Genomic DNA, 19,678 nt, shown 5'->3' on the forward strand with positions numbered 1-19,678 from the left:
ATTCTTTTTCGGCTGTTCCACATGGCAAGTGGAATCTTAGTTCCCTGACCAGGAATCAAACCTGTGCCCCATGCAGTGAAAGAATAGAGTCCTCACAGCTAGACACCCAGGGAAGTCCCTTGGTGTGTGTGTGTGTGTGTGCATGCTCAGTTGTGTCTGATTCTTTGTGACTTCATGGTCTGTAGCCTGCCAGGCTCCTCTGTCCATGAGATTTCCCAGATAAGAATACTGAAATGGGTTGCCATTTCCTTCTCTAGAGGATCTTCCTGACCCAGGGATTGAACCCGTATCTCTTGCATCTCCTGCATTGGCATGAGGATTCTTTACCACTGTGTCACCTGGGAAGCCCAAGTACCTTGGTGGCACATTCTTATTCCTAGTTTCTGGTTTCTTCAGGGATAAGAACAGGGAGAAGTGAATTAACGTTTGGTGAGTGCTTATAATGAATCAGACATATTACATACATGATTTCACTTAATTTCACAGGTTGTGATGTTGCCTGAGAATCTTGGTATTTTTTGAAAATCCAAGTTAAGGTACATAGGAGATGATATGCACTTTAGACCAGAACACAGGAGATAAAGGGACAGGAAGATTCTCTCTGTAGAACCGCCTCAGTTCTCTCTGCTCATAGGCGAGGGAGATGCTGCCATGTGGTCAGAGTCTAACACTGCTGCTGCTGCTACTGCTAAGTCCCTTCAGTCGTGTCCGACTCTGTGCGACCCCATAGACGGCAGCCCACCAGGCTCCCCCGTCCCTGGGATTCTCCAGGCAAGAACACTGGAGTGGGTTGCCATTTCCTTCTCCAATGCATGAAAGTGAAAAGTGAAAGTGAAGTCGTTCAGTCATGTCCGACTCTTAGCAACCCCATGGACTGCAGCCTACCAGGCTCCTCCATCCACGGGATTTTCCAGGCAAGAGTACTGGAGTGGGGTGCCATTGCCTTCTCCGAGTCTAACACTGGGGGAGTGCAAATCCTCCTTTGCAGGTTTGTGAAATGATAGACTCATATTACTTTGTGGATTGTCACACCTGATGGTAGTAGCATTTTGCATTTGTCCTGGTGACTCTATAGAAATAATTTAACATCTTTGCACAATTCATTGAGAGAACATTCTCAGTACTTCGTATATCATGTGTCTGAGATGCATGACTGTTAGACGATGAGGCTATGACCAGGGTACCTCTACCCACCTTGCAGGACAAGTATCTCAGAGACAATAAACTGTCTGCGTATCCTGAACGTGCATAATGATGTCAATAGCATAATAAATATTTGTAGTATCAGCTTAATTTTGGTTCTTATCGCCTTAGTTTTGCTTTTTCTCAGAAGAGTAATTGCTTGCTGACCATAATAGCGAAGAACTTAATTCCATTAACATTGTTTTTGAATAGATGACACACTTTGTGGCTAGAGGTCCCAGGAACAGGGTAAAGATGTGGCTTCTGAGGTTTGACCCTGACTGTTTCCTGTGGGTGGGCAGATGGTCTGTTCCACATGATGAGTTGCTGAAACGAACTTATATGAATTATTGCATTCTGCTTTGCATATATAAATACTTAAGTCTGAGTCTAATAATACCCTTGATGTAAATATCCCATGAACACACGAGCTGCTAAATCAGCCTTTCAGATAAGTTCAATGGGCTTGTCATCCCACAAACAGTTTTTAACAGCCTGCCCTCTCTCCGGGCTATAAAACCTGTATCACAGAGACAGTAAAACTGATTAAAAACAATTAACATTCTTTCTTATTGACTTTTCTTAAGCTTCTCCTGGTAATAGGTATGTAGAATGGTGACATCAATTTACAAATGTTTGCTGGTCATCTTTACCATAAAGCTAAGTGCAAATGCTGAATTCAAAAGAGGTGGGAGATATTATCTCTGCCCTCAAACACTAATAAAGTCCAGGAGTTAAAAATAACACTCAAGAAATAAGCATAAAAATGTCTGACGATATGAATAAATTGTGTGACTAATCTCTGTCCTGGAGGGCTGGGGAAGGTCATCATGGAGATGAAGAAATGAGCTGGAACTTGGAAAAGTTGTAGAATTTGTGCTGTTAATAATAATAATGGAGCCCACTGGTATTTACAATAACTTCTTTTTATGATCTCTGTATTGTCTCTCTGAGACAGATGGTGAAAGGAAGGCAAAGAATTTGTTGAGTAAATATGCAAAGTGGACTGGATGGCACCTTCACACAAAGTGGGTTTCATTACAGAAGAGAAATCTTGAGCTTAGGGAACCCAAATCTTTTATGATGGGGATTAAGACTTGATTTTTGTTCCAGAGGGAGACTTATCTTCCAAGGCTGTATATTATACGAATGTCTTTGAAAAGATAAATCTGGAACAAAGAGTTGTCAGTGCCTCTCTCATATGATGTGCAAACTTACAAGAGACCCAAGAAGAACTGTCTTTCATGACTGTCTCAAGGTTACCCAGCTAGTTAGTATCAGGGCTAAGACTGGAACCAAAGCAGCCAAGATCACTGAAACGGTCTCCCTGGTTCCCTAAGATATCAGACTCAAATTTCTCCCAACACATAGAACCAGCCCTCATCCTACTTGGGGAGTTATGCTGCTGGTCTGGCCCATATGAGGCATCCCTCATCAAGGACTGGGTGCCTTCTTTGCTCCTTGGAGCCAGGTCCTAATCTTTAGCTCCATTCTTGTGATGTTTCTTGCTTTGTTCCTCATTGCAGACGTGCCTGCGTTGGTTCTCAACCCAGTTCCACAGCCTCAGGAATTCCATTTCCCATGCTTGGTCAGCATCATGCCTGACTCTGGGTGTCTCCTACCCCGCTGTATTTGGTCCAATTGTCACAGTTGCAGGAGCTCCTGATAGTGACCTGCCCACCAAGAGCACTGTCATCTCATTCCCTCTACTAAGGCCACTTAGACCAGTTGGCTTCAAATATCCTTTCCTGTAACATCTCCTTCCATGTGCTTATATGACTGTGTCAAATGTGTTTTGTTTCTGGGTCATCATTCAGTAGCTTACTTGATTTCATTCCAGTGGGAGAGGGAGGAGGTGATGGGTAGATGAAGGATGAACAGTATGAGCAGAGTGCTGCAGGGTCATGGCAATATTGGGCCAACTCAGAGGCCAGGGTGATTAGTGCCAGGGGAAGAGCGTCACAGAAGAGACTCTGAATGCCAGGTTGCAGAATACCCAGGGGACAACCACTAAATTATAGAGCATGGTAAGACTTGATGGTAGTGTGCTCAACAATTCGTGGTAAGAGCATGAATTTGGGAATCAGGCAGAACTGGGTTTGAATCCTGAATCTGCTAGGTACTAGAGGATGACCTTGGAAATTTTGCTCTATATCTCAGAGTTTCTCATCTGTAAAATGGTAGTAATAACACCTGTTTCCGGAGAAGGCAATGGCAACCCACTCCAGTGCTTTTGCCTGGAAAATCCCGTGGACAGAGGAGCCTGGTAGGCTGCAGTCCATGCGGTCGCTAAGAGTCGGACATGACTGAATGACTTCACTTTCACTTTTCACTTTCATGCATTGGAGAAGGAAATGGCAACTCACTCCAGTGTTCTGGCCTGGAGAATCCCAGGGACAGGGGAGCCTGGTGGGCTGCCGTCTATGGGGTCGCACAGAGTCGGACACGACTGAAGCAACTTAGCAGCAGCAGCAGCAACACCTGTTTCATGGGGCTGTGATGTGGACAGTTGATAACATACATGAAACACCTACCACCATGACCTCAATTTTCAAATGTTTGATAAATGGCAGCTGTTATGTATTTATCATTATGGAACGTTTGCCCAGGGTAGACCTTAGAGCTTATTTAACCCGACCCTCTTATTTAAGTAAATGAATTAATTTATATGTTGAAGTACAGTTGATTTACAATGTAGTGTTAGTTTCAGGTGTGCAGCACAGCGATTCAGTATTTTTTGCAGACTATACTTCATTACAGGTTATTACAGGGCTTCCCTCATAGCTCAATTGGTAAAGAATCTGTCTGCAATACAGGAGACCTGGGTTGGATTCCTGGGTCAGGAAGATCCCCTGAAGAAGGAAATGGCAACCCACTCCAGTATTCTTGTCTGGAGAACTCCATGGACAAAGAAGCCTGGCAGGCTACAGTCCATGAGGTTGCAAGAGTTGGACATGAATTAATGACTAAACCACCACCACAGGTTATTACAAGATAATTCCTGTGCTCTGCAGTATGTCCTTGTTACTTATCTATTTTATATATAGTACTTCATATGGTCTAACCCTGATGTAAACCAGTAGAGTCCCCTGTGGCACAGTCAGCCTCCAGGTACTTGAGCCACACCCCATTTCCTCCATTCCTCAAAAAATGCCTCACTCTTTAAAAAGTTGTTATTTATTTATTATTGAGTATAACTCCTGCCCAATGTTGTGTTAGTTTCTTCTGTACAAATAGTGAATCAACTGTGTGCACACACATATCCCCTCCATCTTGAGCCTCCCTCCCCCACCCCCCTCCATCCCATCCCTCCAGGTCATCACGGAGCACTGAGCTGAGCTCCCTGTGTTGTTCAGCAGCTTCCCACTAGCTATCTATTTTACACCTGGTAGTGTATGTATGTCCATACCAATCTCCCAATTCATCTAACCCACCCCTTCCCTCAGCTGCCGCTGTACTCTATATCTGCGTCTTTATTCCTGCCCTGCACATAGGGTCATCTATACCATTTTTCCAGATTCCATATATATGCGTTGCTGCTGCTGCTGCTAAGCTGCTTCAGTCATATCCGACTCTGTGCGACCCCATAGATGGCAGCCCACCAGGCTCCCCCGTCCCTGGGATTCTCCAGACAAGAATACTGGAATGGGTTGCCATTTCCTTCTCCAATGCATGAAAGTGAAAAGTGAAAATGAAGTCACTCAGTCGTGTATATGCGTTAGTATACAATATTTGTTTTTCTCTTTCTGACTTATTTGGTATGACAGACTCAGATGTTCATCCACATCACTACAAATGACCCAGTTTTGTTCCTTTTTTATTACTGAGCAATATTCCAACATTGCTTCACTCTTTGCAGCCACTTAGGGTTAATACAACCAGCTAATTCCTCCCCACCCTGCAGGGCTCAGCCTAAGTGCCATTTTCTACATGAAGCCTCCCCAGAGCCCCAGAGAGGCATAGCTGCCTGTCACTGTTCCTGTCACGCCCCATGTTCTCCTTCACAATATTCCTTATGCTCCTGATGACATCACCAGCACTCAGCTTTTTCACTGGGTAACCTCTGTGAGTGCAGCAGTTGGTTGGTCTTGCCTTCTGGGATACCCCCAGAGCTCTGCAGATGGTAGATGTTTAATGAGAGTTGGCTAATTGATTAAATAAAATTTGCTAACTGTAATCGTTGTTCCAGAATCTTGGCCTTGTTGCTTAGAAGGTAAAAAAATCATCTAAAAATGGGAAGATAATAGTCTCAGAATAAAGGAGAGTTCTTTCCAAGAAAGGCAGTTGGAAAACTTATACCGACATGGATGCTGCTGCTACTGCTGCTAAGTCGCTTCAGTCGTGTCCGACTCTGTGCGACCCCAGAGACGGCAGCCCACCAGGCTTCCCTGTCCCTGGGATTCTCCAGGCAAGAACACTGGAGTGGGTTGCCATTTCCTTCTCCAATGCATGAAAGTGAAAAGAGAAAGTGAAGTCACTCAGTCGTGTCCAACTCTAGCGACCCCATGGACTGCAGCCTACCAGGCTCCTCCGTCCATGGGATTTTCCAGGCAAAAGTACTGGAGTGGGGTGCCATTGCCTTCTCCGACATGGATACATGTATGTAATCTGTATGTTATAGTCTACACATGCACGTGCACGTGCGCGCATGCACACACATATGCATTTTGCTTTGCCCTTATTTTTCCCATTTCATCTTGCCATGACACTTCATCATGGACTTACTTGGCCTGAGGACTGGCATTTAGAAACTGCTATGCTAAAAGTCAGAACCATTAATTAACTGGAGCAATTTTTATTGCTCCACATTGCTGAGGAAAGCAAATTTCACAGTCCCAAAGGTTTTCCTGACCAAGGTATCAAATATACAGCTATCTTTTATTTCTTCTTGGTCCAGTTTTTATCCCCTAGTTTTACTTCTCGCTTTTAAATTAAAACCCCACCCCATTGGCGGGGCTTATTTAGTTCCTGGGGCAGTGCACACCACCCAGGCAAGGGAAGTAGCAAGCAGCAAGTCCAGAAAAGGACCACTCTTCTGGGAAGTGTCCTTTAACCAGAGTGAAACTTGATGCCCTGTAGCCGCTGAAATCCCTTTATAGATTCCTGATGTCCTCACAGGGGCCTGATCCTGCTCCAGGTGTCAGCAAGGGAACCATGCTTAGGAAATGGGGCTGGGGGACCCCAAGTCCAGCTGTGCAGACTGCCCCCTGCCAGGGGTCCCCAGCTCAGGATGGGGGCTGCCTCACCAAGCTATGCATCCAGATGGGGCCTGGCTCTGCTAGGAAGATGAGGCCGCGTGTCTCTAGGTCACACAGAGGAGAAAGGGCTGGAGGTGATGATAATTCATGGAGTCCGTAGAGTGTCTTGGTTTAGGAGATGTAGGCTTTGCAGTCAGGAAGACAGGGGTGTAGATTTCTGCCCCACCACTTACTTTTTATGACTTTAGGCAACGGAAGCCTCAACATCCTTCTCTGTAAACAGGGATAACCACAGTGTCCCCTTTCATGAGGTTGATGGAAGGATTAAACGTGATAATGCATGCAGAAGCCTTGCAGGGTGATGGGATCATGTTCAGAGCTTCCTAAATGCTGCCTCTGCTCATCATCGATGAGGCCGTGATGCCCACGGCCATCCAGGAGGTGCTCAGGGACTGAGAACTCTTATGCCCTTTGCTCACTTTCCCTCACCTCACTGCCCTGTCCGGATCCGTGCCTCCCCTTAGGGTCCCCATCATTCTTGTTCACTAAAACCAGAAACCCCTAGCTGCCTCTCTTCTCCCTTACCTGTGACATCTGAGTGGTCTTGAAAGTCTATCAGCATCACCAGCTCAGCCTCCGTCCACTCTGGTCTCACCTCTGCTGCTTGGCCCAGAAGAGCATAATTCCTCTCTTTGACTATGGCAGCACCCTCCGGGGCTGGCTCCCACCCCCAGTCTTTCAGAAACACAAATCTGATCTCTTGGACTCTCTTGCTTAAGACCGTCTCTGTTTAGGTGGAGGATAAAGCTCCAAGGTCTTTGGGAGTGATTCTAGCTCAGCAAGACCTGGCCTGTCTCCTCCTGCTCCTACCTCCATTCCTGTGTTCCAGAGATACAACATGGCCTGGGAAGTCCCAAGAGATTTGTGGGGTGCTCTATTTCTGTGCCTTAAACACGTCCCCCCTCTCTGAATGGTGTTCATAATAAGGAGGAGGATGACAAAGCAGAGGAGGGTGATAATAAGCATACCAGCCGCCGTGTACTGTTCTCAACACTAAGTGTTTTACATTCATGATCTGCCTTTCCCCAACTCATCAAACATAACTGTCATATATTTTTTGTAATCTCAGGAAATTTATTTATCTATTTATTTCATTTTTCAACTTTTAATTTTATATTGGGGTACAGATGGTTTACAATGTCGTGTCAGTTTCAGGTGTACAGCATATGTTCAGTTATTCAAATTCTTTTCCTGTTTAGTTTGTTACAGAATACTGAGCAGAGTTCCCTATGCTGTAGAGAGAACCAGGTCCTTGTTGTTTATCTGTTTTAAATATAGCAATATGCACATGTCAATCCTAAACTCCCTAACTATCCCTCCCGGTCACCCTTTCCCCCCAGTAACCATAAATTCGTTCTCTATGTCTGTGAGTCGGTTTCTGTTTCATAAATAAGTCCATTTGTATATATTTTTTGAGACTCTGCATATAAGTGATATCATATGATATTTCTAATATAATTATCATCTTTTAAGGTCTATCTTTGGAGAATGCAATGGCACCCCACTCCAGTACTCTTGCCTGGGAAATCCCATGGACCGAGGAGCCTGGTGGGCTGCAGTCCATTGGGTAGCTAAGAGTCGGACACGACTGAGCGACTTCCCTTTCACTTTTCACTTTCATGCATTGGAGAAGGAAATGGCAACCCACTCCAGTGTTCTTGCCTGGAGAATCCCAGGGATGGGGGAGCCTGGTGGGCTGCCGTCTATGGGATCACACAGAGTCGGACACGACTGAAGCAACTTAGCAGCAGCAAGGTCTATCTTCGTATTGGGAGCGCTTCATGTACAATCCAGGGGACTTGACTTTGCCTGGGTCTCTTACCTACAGGAAGAGCCCATGTTGGCATGTGTGGTAATAACTATGCTGTACCTGCTACTCATGTTTTTTTTTTCCCAATAGACTTTATTGTTGAGAGCAGTTTTTGATTTATAGCAAAACTGAGTGGAACGTACAGAAGGTTCCTGCACCCTCCATGCTTCTCCCTTGCGGTTACTCCCACTATCAGTGCCCACACCAGAACGGTACATTTATTAAAACTGATGAACCAACTTTGATACACCATCATCATCCAAGGTCCATAGTTTAAATTAGGGTTCATTCTTGGTGTTGTACAGTCTATGAGTTTTGACAAATGTATAGTGACATGCATCCACCAATGGAGAATCACACAGTACAATTTCATTACCCTAAAAATTCCTTTTTGGAGTGCTTCCCTGATGGCTCAGATGGTAAAGAATCTGCCTGCAATACAGGAGACCTGGGTTCAATTCCTGGGTTGGGAAGTATTCTTGCCTGGAGAATGCCATGGACAGAGGAGCCTGATGGGCTACAGTCTATGGGCTTCCAAACAGTTGGATAAAACTGAGTAACTAACACTTTGTCTCTTCATCCTTCCTTCCTACCAACCCCTGGCAACCATTGATCTTTTTACTGTCTCTATAGTTTTACCATTTCTGGTATATCATATGGTTGTAATCATACAATGTAGAATTTTCAGACTGGCTTTTATTTAGTAGTATGCATTTAAACTGTTAAGTAATACACTCAGTCGTGTCTGACTCTTTGCAACCCCATGGATGGTAACCTACCAGGCTCCGTGGTCCATGGGATTTTCCATGCAAGAATACTGGAGTGGGCTGCCATTTCCTTCTCCAGGGGATCTTCCCAACCCAGGGATTGAACCTGGGTCTCCTGCATTGCAGAGAGATGCTTTACCATCTGAGCCACTAGGGAAGCCAGAAAACAAAGATCATGGCATCTGGTCCCATCACTTCATGGGAAATAGATGGCGAAACAGTGGAAACAGTGTCAGACTTTGTTTTTTTGGGCTCCAAAACCACTGCAGATGGTGACTGCAGCCATGAAATTAAAAGACGCTTACTCCTTGGAAGAAAAGTTATGACCAACCTAGGTAGCACATTCAAAAGCAGAGACATTACTTTGCCAACAAAAGTCCATCTAGTCAAGGCTATGGTTTTTCCAGTGGTCATGTATGGATGCGAGAGTTGGACTGTGAAGAAAGCTGAGCGCTGAAGAATTGATGCTTTTGAACTGTGGTGTTGGAGAAGACTCTTGAGAGTCCCTTGGACTGCAAGGAGATCCAACCAGTCCATTCTGAAGGAGATCAGCCCTGGGATTTCTTTGGAAGGAATGATGCCGAAGCTGAAACTCCAGTACTTTGGCCACCTCATGCGAAGAGTTGACTCATTGGAAAAGAATGATGCTGGGAGGGATTGGGGGCAGGAGGAGAAGGGGACGACAGAGGATGAGATGGCTGGATGGCATCACTGACTCAATGGACGTGAGTTTGAGTGAACTCTGGGAGATGGTGATGGACAGGGAGGCCTGGTGTGCTGCGATTCATGGGGTGGCAAAGAGTCGGACACGACTGAGCGACTGAACTGAACTGATGCATTTAAAGTTCCTCAATGTCTTTTCATAGTTTGATGGCTCATTTCTTTTTAGTGCTGAATGCTATTCCATTTTCTGGATGTACCATGGTTTGTTTATCCATTCACCTACTGAAGGGCCTCTTGGTTGCTTCCTGTTTTTGACAATTATGAATAAAGCTGCTATAAACTTCCACGTGCAGGCTTCTGGGTGCACATGTATTTTCAAGTCCTATGGGTGAATACCAAAGGTAGTGATTGTTGGATTACTTTGTAAAAAGTACATTTAGTTTTTAAGGAGCCACCAAACTGTCGTCGAAAGTAGCTGTACCTTTTTGCATTCCCACCAACAATGAATGAAGGTTCTTTCTGTCCACATCCTCACCAGCATTCAGTGTTTTTGATTTGTGCCATTCTAGTAGGTGCATAGTGGCATCATTGTTTTAACTTGCATTCCCCTGATGACATATGATGGGGGGGGTGTCTTTTCATATGTTAATTCCCCATCAGTATATCTTCTTAGGGGAGGTGTCAGATCAGATTTTTTTGCCCATTTTTTAATCAGGTTGTTCTTTTCTTATTGTTGAGTTTTAAGAGTTCTTTGTATATTTTGGATAATGGTCTTTCATCAGACACGTCCTTGGCAAATATGTTCTTGCAGTCTTTGGCTTATCTTTTCATTCTCTTGAGTTTCTACTCATTTTTAAAGAGTAGCTCAGCGCTTACCTTCTGTGACATTTGGCCTGTCTCTTCCCTTCCCCAGCAGTTGATCTCTGTTGACTTTGTACTGACACTGCACCTTTTGCAAACATCCATCGTATTGCAAATATTTACCTGGCAGACTGTGAGATTCTTGAGGAGAGGGTCATGCCACTCATTTTTGCATTTCCAGAGCAAAGCGCAGTGTCTGGCATTAATTAGGTACTCAGTACATGTGTGTTGAACCGAAGTGTAACATGAGGACGTGCTGACCTGGGCAACCCCTGCCTCCCTCAAAAGCACAGGGGGAGTCTCTCCTTCAGCAGAGACATGTGCTCTGGGAATGACGGACATTCTGGTACTGGTTACATCACATCTTAACTTAGATAGAGGTATTTTTGGTAGGTTCTAGATGCAAGCCATCCGATCCACACCAGAGAAGCCACAGGGGGGCAAGAAACTAAATGCCCTCCCCATTCATGACAAAATATTTGTGAAACGCTCAGGTTCTCCCTGGGCAGAGAGCCTGTTCATCACGGACACATAATCTTTCAGAGAGTGTATCCCTGCTCATCTTTCTACTCTTCTATCCATGTCTGCATATTTGCATGGACAGAAGCTTCACTTTGATTTACCATTCCACCTGCCTCCAGAAGGGGTCCCAGGTGGCGTTAGTGGTAAAGAACCCACCTGCAAGGCAGGAGACACATGAGATGTAGGTGCTGATCCCTGAGTTGGGAGAGCATGACAACCCATTCCAGTATTCTTGCTTGGAGAATCCGATGGACAGAGGAGCCTGGTGGACTACAGTTTGTGAGGTCCCAGAGAGTCAGACACGACTGAAACCTCCAGAAAGTCTCTTCCGGTTTCCTGAATGGAGCCAGTATGCACAAGCGCACATGGGAGCCAAGGTTGTGAAATTCCACCTGAATTTCTTTCACAGATCAAAATGTTTCACCCTTTAAAATCAAAACCCTGTCCTCCCTCTCTGCTGTCTCTACTTCCCTTTTCCTTCTGTTTCTTCTCACTTCTCATCTCTGCCTCTCTTTCCTTTGACGTGCAGTGTTTTTGTAAAACTGCCCCCTCCCTGACCCATCTACTCTTTGGCATTTAGCTCAGAATACAGAATCTTTTTCTCTCAGCGGAGTTTCTTCTGAGACCAGGCTCTGCATCCAGGGTTGGGTTCAGCCCTCGGGCAGAGTAATTGGGAAAAGAAAGAACTTTCACATGGTTTATAGGCTTGTGACCATTTTAACTTAATCGACATGAATGCAGAGACATTCAGAGGAAAAGTAAAGAAAAATCCCATGAAAGATCATCAGATGTTTCGTCTGTGAGACTTAAGGCTTTTGATGTTAGTCAGGGAAAACGTGTGGATTCTTGACAGAATTTTGCAACTTCACAGGGTGTTTTAGTGATATTTAGAGAATAGTCATTATTAGCATTTTGGATCAATTTAGGTAATTTAAAAAGTTACCAAAGTTTTCCAACTTGTAAAAAATTCAAATAAGATGAGAGTCTACAGGGTAGAAACTTTCATGTCCTTCTAGATTCTTCTCCCTTCCCTCCTGCTGCTGCTGCTAAGTCGCTTCAGTCGTGTCTGACTCTGGGCGACCCCATAGATGGAAGCCCACCAGGCTCCCCCGTCCCTGGGATTCTCCAGGCAAGAACACTGGAGTGGGTTGCCATTTCCTTCTCCAATGCATGAAAGTGAAAAGTGAAAGTGAAGTCGCTCAGTCGTGTCCGACTCTTAGCGACCTCATGGCCTGTAGCCCACTAGGCTCCTCCGTCCATGGGATTTTCCAGGCAAGAGTACTGCAGTGGGTGCCGTTGCCTTCTCCGTCCCTTCCCTCCAATTTTACTCTTTCCTAAGATGAATCACAGATTGACTTTCCTTTTGGACATTTTTTTTCTGTGCATCTGCATATGTTCATAATTCTATTACTATTATTGTTTTATGTAAATGATCATTTTATACAATTCACTCTGCGATGTTCATGTTTTCAACAGACCTTGGGAATCTCGTGTCAGTGCACCCAGAACTACCTCACTCATCTCCAGTAGTGCCAAGGTTTTTGTACCATGGAGTGCTAAGCCCCTTTAGTCCTTCTGTTCCATTTTGGTTTATCATAGTACTTTGATACTTTGATACTATGATACATAGTATCATAGTATTTTGTTGTTCAGTCATGTCTGACTCTTTGTGACCCCACGAACTGTAGCCCACCAGGCTCCTCTGTCCATGGGTTTCTCCAGGCAGGAGTACTAGAGTGGATTGCTGTGCCCTCTTCCAGGGGTCTTCCTGACTCAGGGATGGAACCCGTGTCTCTTAAGTCTCCTCTGTACCATGGAGATGTCACTAATTAAACATTTCCCCAGGGAGGGGTGTTTGGCTTGTTTCTTTCCTTCCCTTCCACTTTTTTTTTTTTTTTTTCTGTTTTAAACAAACAAAAAAAAAACGATAAATGTCCTTACACATATATTTTCCTATGTATGTGTATTTCTGTTGGATGTTATCAAGCCTTATAACTTGTTGCTGTTTTGAGTGAGATTAAACATCCCCCTCCCCTTTTTTTTGGTCCATTTGCTTTTCTTTATTTCAAATCGTTAATTTGCTTTGTTTACTGTTCTTTGAGTTATATACATATTCTTATTTTCAGGGGCTTTCTCCCAATATTTATTGTGAAAAATTTCAAGCATGCTGAAAAACAGAAAGAACTGTATAGCAGACATCCATGAACCCACCATTTAAAATTTATCAATTTAATCATCATTAACATTTTGCTATTTTTACTTTATCACTTATCTTTCCATCAATCCTTTTATTCATTTATCAAGCCACCTTATTTCTGTGCACTTCAAAATAAGTTGTCACTATCTGTACTCTAAATAATCTAGATGTTTATCAATAACAGACTTTAATATTTGTTTACAGGTCTTCTTACTTTCTGAAGTAAAATTTACAAACAGTAAAATGTACACATCTTTTTTTTTTTTAATGTACACATCTTAAGGGTACAGTTTAGTGCAGGGAGCTTTTTGTATATTAACAGTAGCAATCTTTCTAAATACACACACACACACACACACACACATATATATACACACACAAGACCAGGAGCTGACTGTGGCTCAGACCATGAACTCCTTATTGCCAGATTCAGACTGAAATTGAAGAAAGTAGGGAAAACCACTAGACCATTCAGGTATGACCTAAATCAAATCCCTTATGATTATACAGTGGAAGTGAGAAATAGATTTAAGGGACTAGATCTGATAGATAGAGTGTCTGATGAACTATGGAATGAGGTTCATGACATTGTACAGGAGACAAGGATCAAGACCATTCTCATAGAAAAGAAATGCAAAAAAGCAAAATGGCTGTCTGGGGAGGCCTTACAAATAGCTGTGAAAAGAAGAGAAGCAAAAAGCAAAGGAGAAAAGGAAAGATATAAACATCTGAATGCAGAATTCCAAAGAATAGCAAGAAGAGATAAGAAAGCCTTCTTCAGCAATCAATGCAAAGAAATAGAGGAAAACAACAGAATGAGAAAGACTAGGGATCTCTTCAAGAAAATCAGAGATACCAAAGGAACATTTCATGCAAAGATGAGCTCGATAAAGGACAGAAATGGTATGGACCTAACAGAAGCAGAAGATATTAAGAAGAGATGGCAAGAATACACAGAAGAACTGTACATAAAGATCTTCACGACCCAGATAATCACGATGGTGTGATCACTGACCTAGAGCCAGACATCCTGGAATGTGAAGTCGAGTGCGCCTTAGAAAGCATCACTACGAACAAAGCTAGTGGAAGTGATGGAATTTCAGTTGAGCTATTCCAAATCCTGAAAGATGATGCTGTGAAAGTGCTGCATTCAATATGCCAGCAAATTTGGAAAACTCAGCAGTGGCCACAGGACTGGAAAAGGTCAGTTTTCATTCCAATCCCAAAGAAAGGCAGTGCCAAAGAATGCTCAAACTACCGCACAATTGCACTCATCTCACACGCTAGTAAAGTAATGCTCAAAATTCTCCAAGCCAGGCTTCAGCAATATGTGAACCGTGAACTTCCTGATGTTCAAGCTGGTTTTAGAAAAGGCAGAGGAACCAGAGATCAAATTGCCAACATCCACTGGATCATAGAAAAAGCAATAGAGTTTCAGAAAAGCATCTACTTCAGCTTTATTGACTATGCCAAAGCCTTTGACTGTGTGGATCACAATAAACTGTGGAAAATTCTTCAAGAGATGGGAATACCAGACCACCTGATCTGCCTCTTGAGAAATTTGTATGCAGGTCAGGAAGCAACAGTTAGAACTGGACATGGAACAACAGACTGGTTCCACATAGGAAAAGGAGTACATCAAGGCTGTATATTGTCACCCTGCTTATTTAACTTATATGCAGAGTACATCATGAGAAACGCTGGACTGGAAGAAACACAAGCTGGAATCAAGATCACTGGGAGAAATATCAATAAACTCAGATATGCAGATGACACCACCCTTAGGGCAGAAAGTGAAGAGGAACTAAAAAGCCTCTTGATGAAAGTGAAAGAGGAGAGTGAAAAAGTTGGCTTAAAGCTCAACATTCAGAAAACGAAGATCATGGCATCCGGTCCCACCACTTCATGGGAAATAGATGGGGAAACAGTGGCAGACTTTATTTTTCTGGGCTCCAAAATCACTGCAGATGGTGACTGCAGCCATGAAATTAAAAGACTCTTACTCCTTGGAAGGAAAGTTATGACCAACCTAGATAGCATATTCAAAAGCAGAGACATTACTTTGCCAACAAAGGTTCGTCTAGTCAAGGCTATGGTTTTTCCTGTGGTCATGTATGGATGTGAGAGTTGGACTGTGAAGAAGGCTGAGTGCCGAAGAATTGATGCTTTTGAACTGTGGTGTTGGAGAAGACTCTTGAGAGTCCCTTGGACTTCAAGGAGATCCAACCAGTCCATTCTGAAAGAGATCAGCCCTGGGATTTCTTTGGAAGGAATGATGCTAAAGCTGAAACTCCAGTACTTTGGCCACCTCATGTGAAGAGTTGACTCATTGGAAAAGACTCTGATGCTGGGAGGGATTGGGGGCAGGAGGAGAAGGGGACGACAGAGGATGAGACGGCTGGATGGCATCATTGACTCGATGGACGTGAGTCTCAGTGAACTCCAGGAGTTGGTGATGGACAGGGGGGCCTGGCATGCTGCGATTCATGGGGTGGCAAAGAGTCGGACACGACTGATCGACTGATCTGATCTGATATACACATACACACACACACATATATATAAGGTATTTTTTCTCAATCTGCTTCTTACTTTTAAACTTTGTTATGATATCTTTCACACACAGAAATGGAAAATTTACATAGTTAATCTATCAAAAATTTTCTTTATTCATTCTCAGGGCTGTGTTTGCTTAGGAGGATGTCTCCCATTCTAGTACTACTTTTTACATTTCATATTTTCAGTGCTTTGGTAGTGTTAGGTAGAAAAATTTAAATCCACATTAAATTAAATTTTTGTATAGGGAGGGATACAATCTAGCTTTTGCCATGTGGAAACCAGTTTTCTCAAAGCCAAACATTCTTTTTAGAATTCTCTGCTGTAGTCTTTGACTGAGTTTGAATCATAGAATAGTTGGAAGAATGAAGAGAGAAAAGGCAGAAGATTGTTGGAATGGAGATTCTAAAGGTCTCTCTAAAATTTTCTGCAACAACTGGATGGAATGATTCCTGGCATAGAACAGTGAACATGCAGGGTTAGTCGGGTTAGTTGCATCTCCTAAATAATACTGTTTTCTAACTTAAACAACATGGTAAGATGATTCAGAGTTTGGGAATTGCAGCATCTGTACTTTTTAGTGGTGATGTCTGTGAATGAGTTAGAACTCAAATATGAAGTTTGTAGGATAAAACCTGTATTGTTACTGATTAATGAGTCTGTAGCCATGGAAATGAGAGAGAGAGAGAGAGAGAATGAAGACAGCAGCTGAGAGCGGGCAAATGGGGGTCTGATCTACACCTTGTGGAGTCACTTTTGAGGTAGAGACCCTGTACATTTTGGCAAGGGGGTATGACCCAGGGTTTGAGAAAAAAGGTAGCAAAAGCAATTTGAACATGTAGTTCTTCTGAGAAAACATCTGGAATATTTTATTCAATCTTGGAGATGTCATTGTTTTGCAGGGAGAGATAATCAATGGGAGTGAATCAGAGAAACAGAAGAAGAAATTATTTGTGAGGATATGTTAAGACAACATATGCAAAGGCGTTTTGTAAATTGCTTTGTGTAACATGAAAGCAAAATCTATTATTATCATAAGGAAAGAAAAAGAAAGTATACTTTTTAAAATTTCATGGTAAACACTGGCAGGAATCAAGAGAACTATATTCAGGAGCTCCTGATTTTCTCCAAACACAATCTCTATTTTCATGCATGCATGCTAAGTCATTTCAGTCTTGTCTGACTTTTTGTGACCATATGGACAGTATCCCACCAGGCTCCTCTGTTCATGGGATTCTCCAGGCAAGAACATTGGAATGTGTTGCCATGCCCTCCTCCAGGGGAACTTCCTGACCCAGGGATTGAACCATAGTCTCTTGTATCTCTTGCATTGCAGGCAGGTGGGTTCTTTACCACTAGCACCGCCTGGGAAGCCCACAGTCTCTATTTATTTAGGATCTATTCAGAACATAATATTATACCATATGACCTAGCCATTGTCCTCCTAAGTACTTACCCAAGAAAATGAAAGGATACATCCATGCAAAGACTTATACATGAGTGTCCATAACAGCTTTATTCATATCCCCAAACTGGAAACAATCCAGATGTTTATAATACTCCATGAGCAAGCCTGCTAAGTTGCTTCAGTTGTATCTGACTCTGTGTGACCCAATGGACTGTAGCCTGCCAGGCTCCTCTGTCTGTGGGATTTTCCAGGCAAGAATACTAGAGTGGGTTGTCATTTCCTCTTCCAGGGGATCTTCCCCACTCAGGGATTGAAACCACATCTCTTCTGTCTCCTGAATTGGTAAGCGGGCTCTTTACTGCTAGCACCACCTGGGAAGCCCATAACACTCAAAGAGAGAAACAAAAGTGGTCTATCCACACAATGAAATATTATTTAGCAATAAAAAGGAGTGCACTGTAGTATACCAGACAACATGGAATAAATCTCAAAATAGTTATACTGAATGAAAATATCTAGGCAAAAGAAAGCACATGTTTTTTGTTCCTATTAACATAAAATTCTAGAAAATGCAGACTATGGGGGAAGGGAAGACAGTGAGGGCTTACAAAGGGCACAAGGAAAGTTTGGGGGGGTGATGGGTATGTTCATTATCTTGATTGGGGTGATGGCTCAGTGGATGTATATCTCTGTCTGTACTTTTCAAATTGTACAATTTAAACAGTGCATTTTATTACATGTCAACTATACCCCAATATGGTTGTTAAAAAAGATGATAGCAGAAGATAGCTATTCATTTAGAAAAACATAATCATTTCTAAAAGATTCAAAATTTAAAATTTTAAGCAAGCACAGTTACTTCTGTGTTCAATCCAGAAAAATCTAGTTTATACCACACATTTTTAGAAATAAAAAGTTTTCAAAGAATTTTTCTTAGAGTTGAAGGAGTGGTGTTGATCATCTATAGGATGAACAATGAATCTGAGGAAAACATAAGATGCTTACAAAGGCATCAGTTCACCATGACACTCTTAGGGTCATGGAATCAGTTCTCCAAAGGGAAATTATAGAAGCCCCATTACCACAGCCAAGAAAACCCAACTGTACAGAGACTGAGCTAAGAATAGCGCGCAAAACTTGTAAACGCCTTCATCCAATGATGTTAGCTTTTCCAAACACCAATGAACAAAGTCGCCACCATCCTAGGAGCTGATGGATACAGTCATCACTTCCTCTACAGACTGAGAATTGGACTCCAAAAGTGCTGGGACAGCCAGCCCAGGGTCAGCTGGTACGGCAGTCACTGACAAAGTGCTGAGGCCTGAGTTCTGTGTCCTCGCCCTTCTCTCACTTATTCTGATCAACAAGGAACTCTCTGGCCCTAAACCAGACCATTGAGGGGGCAGAAAACTCATGCCTTAGCTAGTCTGCTTTGGAACCAAGATGATATAAGATGCACACCAAGGGTAGCGTCCAACCAGGCTGATACTAAGCTCACCTCCTCACTTCCTCCCTCACTATTTTGGGCCAGTTCTCTTCTGTCTTCATTGAACTTATTGTGAGTGAAAGAATGTATGATTGAAGCCTAAATAATTTCTTGGTGAACTCAAAATCAGGATTTCCACCCATGTGCTTTTCATCTGTTTTGTCTTTTTGCACAGAGATTCTCTCCATTCCATGGAAATTTGGGAAGTGCCCAGTACTGCTGGATTGATGGCACGATAAATGTGGAATCTTTGGGACGCAGGGAGGGAAAACCTAGTATACTCAAAGCACCAATAAATGGAAGACTGGGTTTACTTCTGAATTTTGAGGATTTGTGTAGCCTATCAGGGCCCCCTCATTGTCTGGGGTGTGACTTTTGTTGGCTTTGGTTCATAAAGCTGGGAAGAACCAGTTAATTTAGATGTCAGATCCTATGATCAGAAGCATTCTTTTCCTGGATGGTTTGAGGTTCTAACCTATGAAAGATGCATTTACTATGAGTTTCTATCATCGCTTTTCTGGTAATGCTTGACTTACCTGGGAGTTACTCATACAACAGACGCAATCATATGAAACACAGCTGAGAAACCGGAAGAAAAAAAAAAAAAAAAGCGGGGAAGGGGGCTTGGCTTGGGGTGGCCAATAGGGGCATCAAAAATCCATAGAGTGATTCCTCCTCTTTCAGAGACTATTTTGTTTTATTTCAGGCATGACCTAATAAGCCTAATTCTGCTGTACAGCAGATTAGAATCAGTGCATTTATGGGGCAGGGAGAAATTTTTAGAAACAGAAGCAAGAAGCTGGCAACTTTATGGCAAGGGAGGAGACAGAAGAATGATAAAAGCACAAATAAAAATGCAAGAAACATAATTCAAGGTAAAAGCAAATAGCCCTCTATAATTTGCAGGCCCAACAGTTCATTATTTTTGAACATCAAAGTTCACTACTGGAGGTTATAATCATTTATTT

This window comes from Bos mutus, chromosome 5 (assembly GCF_027580195.1).
Source record: "Bos mutus isolate GX-2022 chromosome 5, NWIPB_WYAK_1.1, whole genome shotgun sequence".
NCBI lineage: Eukaryota > Metazoa > Chordata > Mammalia > Artiodactyla > Bovidae > Bos > Bos mutus.